Source organism: Leopardus geoffroyi, chromosome C2, assembly GCF_018350155.1.
Source record: "Leopardus geoffroyi isolate Oge1 chromosome C2, O.geoffroyi_Oge1_pat1.0, whole genome shotgun sequence".
NCBI lineage: Eukaryota > Metazoa > Chordata > Mammalia > Carnivora > Felidae > Leopardus > Leopardus geoffroyi.
Window position 1 is genome coordinate 110,171,254 of NC_059333.1, and position 18,043 is coordinate 110,189,296.

At 35.4% G+C, this 18,043-nt stretch overlaps 1 long non-coding RNA gene and 1 other non-coding gene across 5 annotated transcripts in view; both read right to left on the reverse strand.

Annotated features, from left to right (window-relative positions):
- Positions 1-18,043, reverse strand: part of LOC123611366 — a 416,378-nt gene that overhangs the window by 185,694 nt on the left and 212,641 nt on the right. The gene's annotated exons all lie outside the window — the stretch shown is intronic.
- LOC123576225 lies at positions 15,000-15,106 on the reverse strand. Its single transcript, XR_006701246.1, has one exon. It is a non-coding gene; the product is annotated as a U6 spliceosomal RNA (small nuclear RNA).

Genomic DNA, 18,043 nt, shown 5'->3' on the forward strand with positions numbered 1-18,043 from the left:
TTTTTGTAATTATCATTAAACGTTTAATGACTGATTTGTATGTTCATAACTATTCTTGTAATTGAATAGAATTGAATACACTCATGCGTGTGGTAAGGGAATGTTTTTCTTTAACTATTCATTTCAGTGATGTTCTAAGAGAGTTTTATTGAAGATCACTAAGATATGTTTTAAATAAATGTAGTATAAAAACTATACTTATTTTCAATATTTGGGAACTCCAGTTTCAATTTCTGGTCAACCAGAATCAAGACAATCTGACTGAGTGATAGATTCATATCATACTTTTTAATATCCTTCATTCTGGGAGCAAGATATTCAATATCCTTTATAGATGACTCTTTCAAAATATATTTTGACAGTAAGATACAAACCTAATCTTGGAATGTTCTCTTCTTCAACTTTAAAGTTTTATGACGCTCTGCTTATCTAACTAAGCTATGAAGATTTAAAATGATTAATATTAATAGCAATTTTATTCATCTTTAGTCTACATATGAAAAAAGATTAAATCAAAGTCTTTATAAAAGCTATAGTAATATCTTGCTGATCTTAAAGTCATATAATGGTAACCTCAAGTGTTCAGAACCTGAAAATCCATTTAAAAAGCCCCTTAACAGATGAAATATTCCTTAAAAATATTATATACCTCTGTCTCTTTTTTTTTTTTTTTCAATGTTTATTTATTTTTGGGACAGAGAGAGACAGAGCATGAACGGGGGAGGGGCAGAGAGAGAGGGAGACACAGAATCGGAAACAGGCTCCAGGCTCTGAGCCATCAGCCCAGAGCCTGACGCGGGGCTCAAACTCACAGACCGCGAGATCGTGACCTGGCTGAAGTCAGACGCTTAACCGACTGCGCCACCCAGGCGCCCCCCCCCCCCCCGTCTCTTTCTTAAAAGGACACTCATAATTGCATTTAGGGCCCACTTGGATAATCCAGAATAATCCTCCCATGTCAACATTTTAAATGTAATTACATTTTCAAAGTTCCTTTTTCTTTTTAAGATAACATTTGCAGGTCCCAAGGATTAAAACCTGGTATCTGTAGTTGCCATCATTCAGCCTACTATGATAGGGTAGATGAAAATTAAGTGCACAAAAATTCTTGGTGAAGTTGCCAGCATGCAGTAAAAAGCTATTCACTGAACATTTTAAAAAGTTGAGTGCCTATCATGCATGAGCCTCTATAGATATATAAGTGAAAAAAAATAGATGAGCCCTTCCCTTCAAGGAGTTCTCACTTTAGTGTGGGAAACATATAACCAACAATGAATAGATAGATAGATAGATAGATAGATAGATAGATAGATAGATACATAGGACAAACAGACAGATAGGTAGATAGAGATAGGGAGATAGAAAAATAGGTGATATTATGGGGAAAATAAAGCAGAGCAAAGAGGCTAAGATACACTGCAGTTTAGAGGAGTGACTAAAGCCATACTTATAAGATTGTACAATTAAGTGGATATATGCTTATGGGAAAAAAATCCATCAAAGATAGCCATTATCATTATTAGCATTTATCACAGTTTATTATTCTATATTTATCTATATCATGATTTGTTTAACATTTGGTTCCCTAACTGAATTTCCATAAAGGCAGGACTGGGTCTATCTGAGAAACTGCTGCACTTTTGGTGTCTGGCAGAATCCTTATACATAGGAGATACTGAACAAATATTTGTAGAATAACTGAATAAAAACGAGAGTAGCAAATATTTTTATCTAAACAAGATGACATTATTAGAATGTTTTTAATCTCAGACTTACACTTCTGGCTTTGATTAGAGTAGCTTGAAACAGACAAATGCTTCAATTATGCAGTTAGATATAAAACAAACAGTAAAAACCCACATCTGTTTGAAACCAGAAAGCTCTGAAGAGAACTGGTATGTGGGAGGCCAAGATCAGAGAGAGAAGAGAATCTCAAGAAAGGTGAACTGATGTTTTTTGAGTCACTTTTTCCCTTAAGGCACTTGCCAGTTGTAAGCATAGGACAAGAGAAGCTAAGCAGAGGAATGATAGCCAAGAGCCAGAGAATTCAGTCTATATTTGGATAATATCAAAGAAATAAAGAGATATTACAGGAGTTTTCCTACTGATAGTGACCAATGCTCTGTTGTCTGACACCAACTGGTGTCCAACAATTCCATTCAGTTCTGACACTAGCTATCTGGTTAGCTCAGACCCCACAGATTAAGGGCTCAGGTCCACAAGACTGCTTCCACTTTAGGAAATAATACTCTTACTAATAATAAGATAATTATAATAAAATATATAATATTTAATAATTATATACAATAAGATAATAAGAATGCATACTCTTATTTCTGCCCAGCTGGCTATAAATTCTGGGGTACTCATGACTCCACTTCAGGGTCAATAATTCACTAGAATGACTCACAGAACTCAGAAAAACAATTACCTTACTTTTACTGACTTATAAAAGTTACAACTCAGGAACAATCAAATGGAAGAGATGCATGGGGCAAGGTATGGGGGAGGGGCACAGATCTTCCATGCCTTCTTCAGGTACACCACTCTCTCAGTACCTCAAAGTATTCACTAACCCAAAAACTCTCCAAACTTCATCACTTAGGGTTTTTTTATGGAGGTTTCATTACATAGGTATAATGGATTATTAACTTAATCTTCAGTTCCTCTTCTCTCCCCAGAAGGTTAGGGCAGGGGGCTGAAATATCCATGTTTCTACTCAAATCTTGGTCTTTCTGCCCACAAGCCCCCATTCTGAAGCTGTCTAAGGTGCTCACCAAGAGTCATCTCATTAGAACAAAAGATGCTCCTATCACTCCTATCATTCAGGAAATGTTAAGAGTTTTAAGAGCTCTATGCCAACAGGGACAATGACCTGTATCTTTCTATGACACCACAGATATAAAAATTCAATTTAGGGCTCAATCCCCACTTCCAGGAAGATCAAGTAGATAGAATTTACCCTATTTCATCCACTAAAAGCTCTGGACATTATATATAAAACAAATTTAAAAGACTCATATGACCATATGACCCACATCCTCAGCCATTTTATTCGTAGGTATTTACCCAGGGGAAATGAAAGCATGAGCCCATACAGAATTTACACAAATGTCTATGGCAGCTTTTTCATAATAGCCAAAATTGAAAACAATCCAAATGTCCATTAATATGTAAATGGATAAATAAATCGTGGTATAGCTATATAGTGGAAGAGTACTGTGCAATAAAAATGAACACAAAAACAGAAATGAATCTCAAATTAATTTTGTTCAGTGAAGGAGGCCAGAGGAAAAGCTACTACCCATTGTATGATTCCATTTATATGAAATTTTGGGAAATTTAAACATAATGATAGAAAATAACAACATAGTGGTTGTTTGGGGGTTTGGGGTTAGGAAAGGGTGGGAGAGACCAATTAACAAAGTGCTAGTAGGAAATTTGTATGGTTTCATAGATAAATACATGTGTCAAAATTTATCAAATCATATATACTCTAAATATGTGAAGTTTATAAGACATTAATTAGACTTCAAGAAAGGTATTAAAAATTAATTCCATATTTGTCTATGTGAATATGCAAACTGTAGTAAAGGCTCCAGAAGCTTATATATCAGAGTGATATGCATGATTCTAGCTCTCAGAAAAAGTTTGGAATTGGGGTTGATAGTCAAAGTGGAGTTTTTCATTATCTGTGGTATTTTAATCCACAAAAGAAGAACACAGTTATTTTAAATATTTTTAAATTATAAAACAATGTGACAAATTTTATTATACTGGGAACCCAAATTAAAGAGGCAGAGATGGAAGAGGAAAACGACTTTCAGAAAAAACTTTGCATAAGAAACAATACTTGGTCTCAATCTTAAAGACTATGTAGGATTCTCTGAGGGGAGACAATCTAAAGATAATAAGCAGTATAAGAGAACATTGACTGAGGGATCAGCGCTGCATAGTGCTAGGGTGTGCTGGAGCTTAAGGTGGGAGGGGTAGAGGTCTGTGCCAGGCAGAGAGGATCTTGCAAGCGATGGTCAAAGTGTAATGGAACCTAGAAAGAATGGGCAGCCGTTAAGAGTTTGAAGTGGAAACATAATACAATAAAATTTGTGTTTTTTAAAAAAAACAATCACTCTGATGGCACTGTAAAAAAAAGATCATGATGATTTGTACAGAAGAAGAGTTTCCAACCTCAGGCATTAGAATGAAGGGGGAAAAAAGATGAACTTAAAAGATTATTGAAGTGTAAAAGGGTTTCATGTGTTTTAGGGAAATACGGTAGTTTAGAGATTAGGTGATTGGGGAAATTATGGCACAAATAACACAGAGACAAAGAATCTCTTTGTTGTGTTATTTTGTTTTATTTTGCTTTGTTTGTGATTTAGTTTTACAGAGGTGGAAATGGTTGGTTCTAGGCAGAGATTTTTGAGGTTTTTGCAACATTTATGGATGAATATAAAAGCCCAGCAATTAGGAGAGAGGTTGGGTTATTAGCCAACAACATGAATGCATTAGCTGGTACCAAGAGACTGGCCAGAATCACCCAAAGAAAACATGCAGAAAGAGAATAGAAATTAGCTAAGGGTAGAATCCTATAGAACAAAAACGGTTAAGGTATTTTTGAAAAAGAAAAAGGAGTTGAACAAGAGGTGAGGTTGTGGTAGCTAAGAATGCAGAACATATAAAGAGCATGGAGAGGTCAAGTGTTTCAGCAAAGAGAGTGGGGGGCCACGAGTGTGAAGAGTAAGAGGGGTTATTAGAATTGGCCATTGAAAGCCGTGGATGGTGACCCTGTGCAGGGTCTTTTTGACAGTGTGAGAGTGGAAGCCAGGTTAGAATTCGTGTGAGGGAATTGATTCGGTGACTATAGATTAGGCATTCAAATCATCTGGAGAAGAGAATGAGAGAATTAGAGTGGCAGCCTGAGAGGAAGACTGAGCCAAAGAAAGGAGACGCATCCCACAGAAGCAAGAATAGAGACAAGAGAAGGGAGGACTTACTTGAGCGGAGTCCTAGGAGACAGGAGAGGATGAAATCAAGGGCACTAGCTCCTGCAATTGAGAAGGAAGTAGTGACCAAGAGGTTACTGGTAAGTGAGGGAAATTGAGGAATTTCACTCTAGGTTTCTTCATTCCCTTCCTTTTTCCTTCCTTCCTTCCTTCCTTCCTTCCTTCCTTCCTTCCTTCCTTCCTTCCTTCCTTCCTTCCTCCCTCCCTCCCTCCCTCCCTCCCTTCCTTCCCTCTTTCCTTCCTTTTTTTGGGCAGGGAGAGGAGAGGGTTAAGATCATCTGCTAGGAGTGAAGACATTAAGGGTGAAATAATATGATGAAGATCTAGAAAGGTTTAATGCAGGCCTCCATGATATATGTGAGGAGTTAAATAAGACTGCTAAAAGTTGTGCAAAAAGTTGCATGGTCCAGCTGAGTTGGAGATGCGTGTTTATAATGGCACGCATCAGGCCCTTTAATGATTCTAACCCAATTAGGCCTTATTAGTAAGCAGTGGTTCTCAGCCATAGCTACATGATGAAATCACATGGGGAACTTTAGAAAGCACTTCCACTTGGGTCATATTCCCAAATACTCTGATTGAATAGGTCTGGGATGTGACCTGGGTATTAAGAATTTTAAAAGCTCATTAGATGATTCTAATGTGTAGCCAAGCTGAGAAACATAGCACTAAACACTCACATCTTTCATTGCTTAAACTCAGAACTGAATTCAAAGTATGGAATATAGTTGGATTTAAACTAAAAAGTGAAACATGGATCTCAAAGGTAATAATAAATAACTATCCATGGAAGAACTTCAGAGATTGTAACATCTTCATGCTGCGCACATTCACATTTTAGAAGTTTATATTTTCAGCACCCAGGCTTGCAGCTGTTGTATACCCACATCAGTAGGACTGTCATAAAATCTCAGGATATTTTTAAGATTTAGCAACTACCTGATAAATAGTGAGGGTGAATGATGCCAGGTCTATAATGTCCATCTTTCAATGACTGATTCAGCATATATATTCAGCAAAAGTATCATCTTGGTTGTTCTGAGCTTTTTTTCTCTCTCTCTTGCTTCTCATACTGATTTTTAATCTAAAACAAATGCCATATATACTAATATAATGAGTAACACAAGAGGAAATTTCAGCCTGGACTCTACAGTCCTGTCACTCAGTTTTGTAGATTAACCTTTGATTTTATAAGCCTGGCAAGTTGAGTCACTCTTCATAATTTCAGGAAAGAAGAACATTATAACACAAAATAATAGTTTATTAAATTACAATAAGGAATGTGATTTCCATCTGGGACACATTCTTGTTGGTCAATCAACCCATTATTCTCTTTTCATCAGAGAAAGTAACACTTCATTTATATGGAGGTCACATGATTCCATCTTTAGTGTCTGGAATAAAACCAAATTTTAAAAAGTCCTCTGGGCAGTCAGAACAGATTTTACAAGGCCCATACACTAAAACTTAGGTAATTCTGTCATTGGATTAACCCCTGATCCTTCACTCGCACTTATGTTTTCAGACTCAGAATACTCATTCTAATTGGGAAAACCGAGTTTGAATCAAGTCACAGGTGACTAGAAAGAGCAAACTAAAAGCAAAGGGGACTGTTAGAAGGAGTCGCAACACCAGACGCAAGAAACTTCCGCTGACACTGAGAGAGGAGACACAAAAACTACCTCCTGCTCCAAAAAGAAGCAGACAAAAGATCTCAAAAAACAGGAGTCATTTCAATTAAATACAAATGGCCTTACATACCTCAAGATTCTCTGGAGCCTAATAGAGACTCTGAAACAAGGAAAATTTTATGTTTATTTATTTTGAAATAAATAACTAAATGCACTGTGTCTATGCGCATACACTTATATGTGTGTTACTTGAGGGTTTAAAATTACTCTTTTTAATTTAGAGAATTAATATATTTGGCTATACCCATCTTTGAAAATCATAAATAAATGAGGAACTGGTTTACTTTAATCATGTTATGGCAGACTGAAATCCTTGTCTCTGATAAAAGCAGATATGATGTCAACCTGTTAGAGTGCCCTTTCTTCTGTAGTCTGCCAAGAAAACCCACTCTGGTCTCAATTTTTTGGATCCATGAATCAATCACAGCATCATCCCTCTTCAACCTGAGAGACTTTTATTTACCTGTTATTGTGAGTTTATATTAATCTTAGTTCATTTTGTGGGATGAAAATTTATCCTCTTCCAGTCTACATCAAGTCAGCATCATTTATATCCTTTTAGTGAGTTAATTCCATATCAAAATGAAAGAGGAGTTACTGCTCAGAGACCTCCTTGCATTCAGTTAATGTTATCCATGGTAAATAGCATCAACTGACTTTTCTTCTCCATAGATTTGGAGATGCAACTTTTTTGGCAGGAGCCTGGAAATTTTTACCCACCAAACTTATCAGTGTTCATATAGTAATACCATCAGCATGCATGTGATGCCTATGAGCAAACATACAATCAACCCAATGTGAATAAAGTAACATACGGCTACAAAAGATATTAAGTATTTATTAAGGTGCACTACCATCCAAAATGCACATAAAAGTTAAATATAAATATATAAATGGATATGTGAACTTAGGAAGATCACAAGGAACAATTCATCTCCAAAATTGAGATCCTTAGTAGCATTCAGAAAGTTTTTTTTTTTTCCCAGTATCTGAGTATCTTAAATTACAAATAAGAAGATAGGGTCCAAATATAAAAGAGTAAAGCACACTAAGGCATTTATTTATGAAATAAAAAGCATCAATATCCATTTCCAGAAATATAATGGCAAAGGTAAATGCCCTGGATAAAACCTAATAAACATCCTTTTAAATATATAGGTAAGCCCACAAAAAAGAAAAATTCCAGGGGTCAAAGGAAAACACCTCCCTGGAGAATTAGCCATCACAGGCTTAGGTTCAAATTTACAGCACTGATATGGTCAGCAAAGTTTAACTATCAGAGGGTCTGATACAAAATATACTTGAAGACCAATGACACTCCTAGGACTTCAGGCAGGAAAAAAATGCAACCTATTTCAGGAACGACAATCCCTTCACCCAGGTGAAAAGGATCACTACTTATAAAAGTCTGCTGAAAATGAGTTTCTCCTCAACCTCCAACAAGAGATCTAATGAAAGCATCACCTTTGAAGCAATGTGCCACACTAAGTTGCTGTTCTTTTGCTTATTTTCTCTATGGCCACCCTAAATTGGTTTTGTTCATGTTACTTTCAATTATAAATTCTACTCACTGTTCAGACATAATCTTTCCATAAATTGATTTATATATTATCATATCCTCAAGTCTTATCATGCTTCTGAAGTAGAAGGAAAGAAGCATGAAAGGACATAGAAACACAGTCTTTTAAAATCCAGGCTTTTTCAATAATCTGTCAACTAGGAATGTAATTCAGTTAATAGGGCAAAAGTTAAGCAGTTACATACATATTTCTAGAGGAAAAATAGTAAATAGCTACGGACAATTATTTTTTTGAAACAACTTTTTTTACAGTTATATCATAGAATTATTCCAGATTTGATGTAACTTCCTGTACTTTCTTCCTGTGTATATGAGTAAAATATGGAATTTTTTTACTCATATAATTCAGGAATCTAAAATTTTTTCTCAGTCTTCAGAGGAGTGAATTGCTTGCCATATATAGTTTAAGTTCAAAGTATATTTTATGTGTTCAATTTGCTCAAATATCAGAAATTCCCACAAGGGAATTCTATTTATCAAAATACATTATTTTCCGACTCTGACAAACTGGCATTCTTGTATACAGATAATTTTAGTGACTGAAATTTTTCTTAAGGAAGAGGCAAAACCTCTGGGTGGTCAGCTCATCTTACAAATAATGAAGATACATTCCTGAGAACAGCAGCCCTGAAAGTTACCTGAAGCAAGAAAACTGCCTGTCAGAAGTGAGGACTGAGGTGGAGTCCCCTCTTTGCCCTATGGGTGGGTGTTCTTCACCTCATGATTCTAAAAGTCGCTCCCCAAAGACATTCCAGAGTATTCCAAAGTTCAGGAAAAGTTCTGTCACCTTTAGCAACTTCCATGGAGAGAATCAATCTGTCTACAGAACAGCCAGCCACCTTCAGAGGTATGTGGGACAGAAGTCTGAGATTTTAAACCAATCCTGTGAACACCTATTTTATTTAGCTTTTACTTTGTAGGACTCTTAAAAAAATTGAAGACTTCATACATTAATAACAGAGATTTCTACACTTCAAACTGCATGAGAGGAAAGGATCAGATATAGTTCATGAGTAAAAGGACAGGTATTTGGATTTCCTGACACAGATGTCAAAACTTTATGTATTTCTGTATTTATTTAGCAAACACTTATATCTTACTATTTGCCACACAGTGCTGGGCACTGAGGAGATCAAAAGTGAAGAAGCATTGTCAGTGCTCTCAGGAAACTAACAGATTAAGTTAAGGAGAACATTGTGAACCATCACTTAGAATAATTGTGATTGATTTTTCTTTTGGCTTCTCTCCAGTTTCTGCAAGAAAAGTGTTGCTTGGAATAATAGCCACGCTGTATGTTCCATATCTTGGCAGTAGCTTGGGGCAAAAAGTGCTTCTACAGAGTGCTGCTATTGAATGAAAAGTGGTCAGGACAACTTGTGCTCCATATTTTCAAGTCATAGGAAAGTGACAAACGATAAGAATGAAAACTTCAGCAGTAATTACCTGATGCTAAAAAAACTATTTGATTTGGTACCAAAAATGAAAAATATCATTCAGCAGTCAGTTCACCCCTAGGCTGGGAGGTTGGAAGGTGGTAGGAATAATACCAAGCCACTTATTACTCATTACAGCACTTATGTAACCTCATCTATTTTTACTACATCCAAGTGTAGCCATATTTTTTTTATTCTCAACAGATTGAATCTCTGAAATACACTTCTTGCATTCCACAGACTTCTCATACCTCAAGCCATAGTTCCAGAATCATGTCCTCATGACTCCTTATCAAACCAAGTCCATAATGGTGCCACCCTTTCTGTGCTCCTGCAGTATTCAGAGTCTGGCCACCCACTCTGAGACTCTAGTATGTTTGTGCTATGGAGCTCTCCAGCCATGGTAACCTCCATGACATTAGGAATCATGTCTTTATAATTCTTCTGCACCTAGCATTGCTCTGAGAAAAAGTAGGCTCTCATTAATGTCAATTCAATTTGATTCTTCAACAGAGTTTCTAAATTATAAAGAGTAAGGAGAAAAACCTTAAAGCCTATCAGAAAAATAGTTCTCCCAGGTTATGCAATAACTTTATAAGCAAGGACCTCTGATCCTAACCACCCAGCATGATGCTGGACAGTAGAAATGCAATGAAAATTAATTTGCTGGCTCATGGATACACAATAAGTAACAAAATAATATGCCACTAAAGATGTGAATGAGTATATATCTAAAAGCATCTATATTTTCAAAGCAAGAAGAATGACTGGTCAGCATCTACCATGCAAGAGTAAGTAATTTGAACTTCCATTTAATTAGCACATTAATATCTTAAACATTATCATAATAGCTAAACATAATGGACAGTAACATACAGAATCAATAAGCCACCGTCTCCAGGATTACACTAGAGAAATTGAAATCTGTTCAAGAGACTAGGCTTTTTTGACATATGGTAAATGAATATTTCAGCACCAAATACTAGTAGTATTTATTCTCAAAATTAATAAGAAAGGATAAGGGTGAGGTTGAACAGGAAAAAGCAATTCTGATTTTGTTGGAAGTCTTTCATATTGTTTCGGTCTCACCCATGAAGTAAGCAAGAGTTGTATTTACAGCTTCCAACAATTCACTCTTTACTGACTTAACTTGAATCTCCTTTTTTTTCATATTGTGACACTGACATCGTAAAGGCCACAGAAGATGAACCGGTGCCTCAAACAGGCATTTAATTTTGCACTTCAATATGTTCTTATTTCATGAAAATGTTCTTATAAAAATCAATTTTAAAGTTAAAGTGTCCATTAACATTTTTTGGCTTCCCTGATGGAACCTACCTAGTCTCTAAAAAGAGTATACACAGCTTGTTCTTCCATCAGAAAAATCAAAGAAAATATGATAATTTATTTGACTTGGTATATTATTAGTGTGTCTTAGGACATCAAAAAAATCTTTATTTCAAACCTTTTAACCCAGAATCTTCTCTTTTCCTGGAAAATATTATTCTTTGTAAGGATGTTAGTGTAATATGAAATAATTCAAGGAGGCATGGCTCACTGACACTTTAATACTTAAATGTTAGCCCTTTAAGTAAGATTTGCTTATCTTTAAGTAACGTCTAAAATGATGATCCTTGCTCTAATGCCTCCCTAATTGAATTCCCACCCAGCTCCAGCATTCAGATTTTTCAGCCTATAGATTTCCCATTCTTTAATGCATCTAATATTAGCCAGAGATATTGTTTAAAATTGAGTCAGATCATGTCACTACTCTGCTCAAACTATCAGTAGCTTCCTATCTCATTCAGAATAAAGGCCAAAGTCTATAAAATCACCTGCCAAGACCATGGAGTCTTGTCCATGACCCTTTTTGGACCTCATCCCTTGTCTATTTCCCTCCAGCAGCTTGTTCCTTAAATATGCCTAACCCACTCTCATCACAGGGTCTTTGCACTCACCACTGTCTCTGCCTGGAACGCTCTTTGCCCAGATATTTGCAAAGTTTCTCCCTCGTTTCCTTCAGGCTTCTGCTCAAATGACATCTCACGAAGGTCTTCCACGGCTATCATATAAACCAGCAATACTCCCTTGCCAGTACTTAGTCCCCTTTCCCTGCTTTATTTTCTCCATAGCACTTATTACTAAGTGATCCCGTAATATATTTACCTATTTGTTATTTATTATCTTCCTCCTCCATTAACATATAAGCTCCCGCAAAGTAAGGACTTTTGGTCTTTTTTGTTCACTGCTGTGCCTGCAGTTCCTGTATGAGTGCCCGGACATAGTTGCAACTCAATAAATATTTGTTGGATTAATGGATTCATTGTTGTAAATAGAAACACGTATTAATACTTATGAAACTCCAGCATGCAAATGTAGCATGACATTTCTCTCTGAAATCAGTTCCCTGCAAATTATATCTACATTAAATATAACTCAGTTATCTGTCATTAAAGAATTAAGCCATTTTGGGGCGCCTGGGTGGCGCAGTCGGTTAAGCGTCCGACTTCAGCCAGGTCACGATCTCGCGGTCCGTGGGTTCGAGCCCCGCGTCGGGCTCTGGGCTGACGGCTCAGAGCCTGGAGCCTGTTTCCGATTCTGTGTCTCCCTCTCTCTCTGCCCCTCCCCCGTTCATGCTCTGTCTCTCTCTGTCCCAAAAATAAATAAATGTTGAAAAAAAAAAACACAAAAAGAATTAAGCCATTCTAACACAATAGAAGAGTACAAATGGAGGCCAACTTGTCATATGTCTAAATATTTAAGAATTATTGAACAAGCTAAAAATGTTAATATATAACATGTCTTTCTACCTTGATAAATATGCCTTATTAAGGCAAAATCTTCAAGCCAGATTTTTTAGAAATTATTTTGAAATAAATGAAAATTCACTTCTATGCCTTTTCACTTTTGTTTAGTTTTGGGGTGTGTGTGTGGGGAGAGAGAGAGAGAGAGAGAGAGAGAATGAGAGAAAAACAGAGAGACCGTATGTTTTGTTTATTTTTGCCAAGAATTGGCAGTCTTCAAAGTGAGAATTTGAGGTGCAGACTTTTTGAAAATATTCTGATAATCTCATACATAAAAGCAGTAGCCAACCTGGTCCTAACAGAACCAAGTTTGGGGTGACTTTTCATGTTGGCCCAATAGCCCTAGCTATTATTCATTGTACAAGGAAACTGAACTGGGAACTGATACTAAAAATATTTTCAGTATAATCCAATAGCTTTTGATGCCCTTCTTTCAAAATAAACACTACAAGATGATTAAGAGAAACAAATATGTAAGTGAAAAAGAATTAAAGAGAGGTTTTAATTCATGTGAGAGTGAATTATTAGTGCCTTTGGGAAATAATAAAATGTAGACAACATGAGCTAACCCCAAAGGACTAGATAATCCAGATGTAAAAACATGACACAGAGGTACAAATAATTCACCCAACAATATGATTTCAGGAAAACTTCTAAATAAGGCATAGCAGTGTAGCATAGTTGTATTTATAAATCTTGAAATAAATGTTAAAAGTAGAACTCAAAGATTAGCTTTCACAAGAAAGACAACAACAATAATAATAGAAATAATTTTATATCATTTATTTTGTGTCAGGCATTGTTCTAAGTGCTTTTCATATATGCATTCATTTAACTCTAAAAATGATCACTTTGAAAAAGGCACTACTATTATCCTCAACTTAAAGACAAGGGAAATGAGCCACTTAACATTCAAGTCACTTGCACAAGGTGGTATAGTTGAAATTTGAATTTAGTCCTGTAGTTCTTGAGTTCATACTCTTAACTACTACTACTACTCTACATTTTCTTTAGCCTAAACAATATAAACATAATTAAAATAATAACTGTACCTTAGTTGTATACAGTGATTTATGATGCACAAAATGTCACTCTACGTTCATTACCTTATCAGAGACTTACAAATACTCTATGTTACATGTAATCATGTTATTCCTGTGTTACATGTAAGGATCTTTAAAGGCTTTGCTTTTTGGATAAGCAAGACAAGAAAAAATACTCCACTTGTGAAGGAAAAATTAAGGTTGCACAGGATTAGTAAAGCAATGGGGTTTCCAGTCCTAATCTCCTTAGGGCGGCACTTAGAACATATACATGGCTTCCAACCAAAAGACGTGACTGCAAAGATAGCAATGTTAAATTCAGTTAGCCCAAGAGTCCGAAGTGAGGAAAATAATTCTTCACTTGTGTTGCCATTGGTCTCAACATTCATTCCCTTTCTTTATGAAATAGAAAACTAACTTTTGCTTTGAGAAAACTGTTCTTCTGTCCATTACAATCTTATGGTATGTGATTTTGTGCTAGATCAGTCATGCATTTGAAAACACTGGAGTTGATTCATGCCCTGACCCCCAAAAAACTATGTGTTTCTGCTGTAGTTACTCTAGTTCCTATGCTTTTAAAGCTTGGTTCTTCACCTCTCTTTCTGCTGCTTAAACTCTGAAAAAAATTTTTCTCAGGCAGAACAATTGATTTGAACCAGCTTAATTCTAGTTAATTCTGTTGAATTCCATTAAATTCTATTAAATAAGTTTAATTCTAGCTGATTCCGATGAAGTAGAATCAATTTCTGTTGCTTACAACCAAGAATCTTAACAGATCATTTTTATTGATTGATTGATTGATTGATTGATTGATTGATTTAGAAAAAGAGAGACAATGAGAGACAGTGGGCACAAGCCAGGGCGGGGGTGGGGGGAGAGACGGAGGGATAGAGAGAGAGAGAAGAATCTCAAGCAGGCTCCCTGCTCAGTGCAGAGCCTGACATGGGGCTCAATCTCACGACCCTGGGATCATGACCTGAAAAGTCAAGAGTTGGATGCTGAACCGAATGAGCCACCCAGGCGCCCCTATTTATTTATTATAATCACCATTTTTAAGGGTTTTTTTTAAATCCCAGTTAACAATGAGTGTAATATTAGTTTCAGGTGTACAAATAGTGATTCAACAATTCCATACAACACCCAGAGCTCATCACAGCAAGTATACTCCTTAATCCCCATTACCTATTTAGCCCATCCACCCACCCATCTCCTCTCTGGTAACCATCAGTTTGTTCTTTATAGTTAAGAGTCTGGTTCTTTGTTTACCTCCCACTCTCTTTTTTTTTTTCTCTTTGTTCACTTGTTTTGTTTCTTAAATTCCACATATGAGTGAAATCATACAGTATTTGTCATTCTCTAACTGACTTATTTTGTTTAGCATGATACTCTCTAGCACCATCCAGGTTGTTCCACTATGTATATATATGCCACATCTTCTTTTTTTAAAATATGGAATGCTTGATGAATTTACATGTCATCCTTGCATAGGGGCCATGGTAATCTTCTCTGTATTGTTCCAATTTTAGTATATGTGTGGCCAAAATGAGCACTGTTACATTTTCTTTATCCATTCATCAGTCAATGGACACTTGGGTTGTTTCCATAATTTGGCTGTTGTACATAATGCTGCTATGAACATTAGGGTGCATGTATTCCTTTAAATTAGTATTTTTGTGTTCTTTGGGTAAATACCCAATTTTGTGCCCTTCAGGTAAAAATATTTTTTGGAGAGGTGAAAATTTTAAATTAGGAAACCACTGAAAATAGAAACATAATTTTCAGTTCAACCAACCCCTCCAAAACCTTCTTTCAGACAAACTATGGAACCACCTAAAGGAGAAAAACTTAGAGTTCACTCCAAAGGCTATTTAATAACATTCTAAATCCTAAATAATTTAGCAGTGGAAACAAAAAAAAATATATTGAATTAAATTAGATTCATTGAGTTTCCTTTCTGGTCTCTTTATTCTTCTAGGGCATGATTCTTTGATTCAATAATGAAATGCACTTTAGCAATCATTTCAATAGGGTCGTCGCCAAAAATTTCAAGTTCTTCATCTTATTTAATTAGTTTTAAACATAGTGTTATCCTTACACAAGCCTAAATTCCTATTTTAGAAAAAAATTCATATGCAAATAATGATTCTGATGGAATGAAACAGTGAGGAATGAATGACTACTATCTGAATAGACTCTAAATATGATAAATGTGAAATGCAATGACAAAGGCAGCCAAAGAATAGATTTCTTCAGAGACTATCACTGTTGAGCATTGACCATAATTCCAAGCAAGATCTTGACTAAAATTCTAAGTAAAAATACTTGCAAAAATATCATATTTTATCAACTTTAAAAACTTGCACTGTGTAACAAATATACAGAATGTGTATTTGTAATCGTAATAGTCACAGAATGTTTAGATCTTAAATAGCATGAATAGCCAGTAGGAGAAAAGAAATTATGTAGAAGGATTCCAAATCCCAATATGTTTTTGTATATATTTCTATGTGATTACTTATCGACTAAATACATGTAAGCTATACATCAAAGACTTAGATACATCAAGCTTTAGAATTGAAAAAGATTTGTGTGCCCTTTTAGTCTGATTTTCTCATTTCCTTATTTTAAAAATAATGTATGTGAAAACTCTCTGTGGAAGCTCTGTTTTGCTCTTATTTTCACATATGAGAATTCTTAGGTCTGGAAGAGTTAAGAAGTTGCTACGTCACATGGCTAGTTAGTGGCCAGCCTAAACTGGCCCCCAAAGAAGGTTCCCCTAAAGAAGATAGTAAACAAGCAAACAACAACAATAAAAGTCAGTAATCTAAGTAATAATAAATATTGTCAAAATTCTAAAGGGGGAAAATGGTAAACAGTACCACAGTGGAAATGGGATATTAAATTAGGTATTCAAGCAAACTATCTCTAGAAATCATGGCTGGGATATGAATCATGAAGAGGAATCAGCTGTGATAAACTATGTTGTGAATGAGGAAAATGTCAAAGGCAAAGCCATGGATCTCTTTCAACTGTGATAAAGTATAAAATAACATCCTACATGACCTTTTTTAAACCCCTATTTAATCCTAAAAGTCAAGTTCCTTCCATTATACGACCGTGTTTACATGTGGCTTAGTTTCTCATGAAATCTCCCCAAAAGGGAGAGATCACATATACATTTAACATATGTGCAGATACATAACAGAATTTTAGTTTTATAAAATACTTTCAAACACATTATTTCATTTGATGTTTACAAATAATTCTATACAGTAGGCAAGGTAGATGTTACTGGGAATGAAATGAACATCAGTTTTTTTCAAAACCTGGTCTTACCACTAAAACAACTTTAATCCTTGGGCATACAACTTTTAAACTCTCTGTAACTAGATTTCTTCAATGGTCAGGGTGTACCTTTTTTATAGGGTTGTTGTAATAATAATGTAAAGATATTCTTCAAAATGTATTTGATCAAGGTATGTAGGAATTTTAAATAATGATTCTGAATAAATGCAATTTTTAGTTAAGGAATGAGAACTGGAACACTCAAAACTTTCAGTGGTATATTAAAGTCATACTACAGAAATGTGTTAGAAATTTAAATCTTTTACATTTGGAATCTCTACTCTTCCTATCCTTTTAGCCATTGCCTAATTACATATAAACTCTATTACATAAGAAGTCTTTATGCTATTGAAACACAGCAATGTTAACAATCTAACTTACTTCTAAACAGCTGTTAGTTATGGCTTGGACCTGGCTTTTTGTTGCAGTAGGTTGTGGTATTGGTAGTAGTTTTTTGTTGCTGTTGTTATTTACCTTGGGGGTTAGCTTGTTTTTTGTTTTGTTTTTCTTTGTTTTATTTTAGGGTTGTATGATGTTTGAACACACAGGAAGAATGGATGAAGTGTGACATTAATGAACCAGCAGTGTTGGTTGCTTGGATTTTGTGCTCATCTAATCTTAGAGGATTCTTTATGAAGCAAGGGAAGGCTAACATGTTACAAGTAAACTAGAAAACAAATGTATGAAAGTATTCTCTCCCCATATTTTAATTTAAGCTTTTATATATTCATCCAAATAGTCCAACCACCTTTCCCATCACACTGCTATCTGGGGGAAGAAAATTATTCTGTTGTTAAGATTTAGTCAGAGCTTTGAATACCTTGAACCCAGAAATAACCCAGCTGCTCCTTGGAAACTTCCCTCAAGTGAACTCAGATTTATGCAAGAATAACCCCACAGAGGCAAAAGAAATAGAGTTTTCAAAGATAGAACTGCATTAAAAACTGCATATTTGGCCACACTTACACATCAAAGTTTACAATCTTCCACTGACAATTACATTATAGTGTAACTATTATCTGTCCTTGATCTTGGCATCAGAAAGTCAATGTTAATCCTTTGCAAGCCAAATTAGATGTAGAACAGAGGAGATCAAGATGAAGTTCTAATTTTATGGAAAATCATACAAAGATATTCCATAA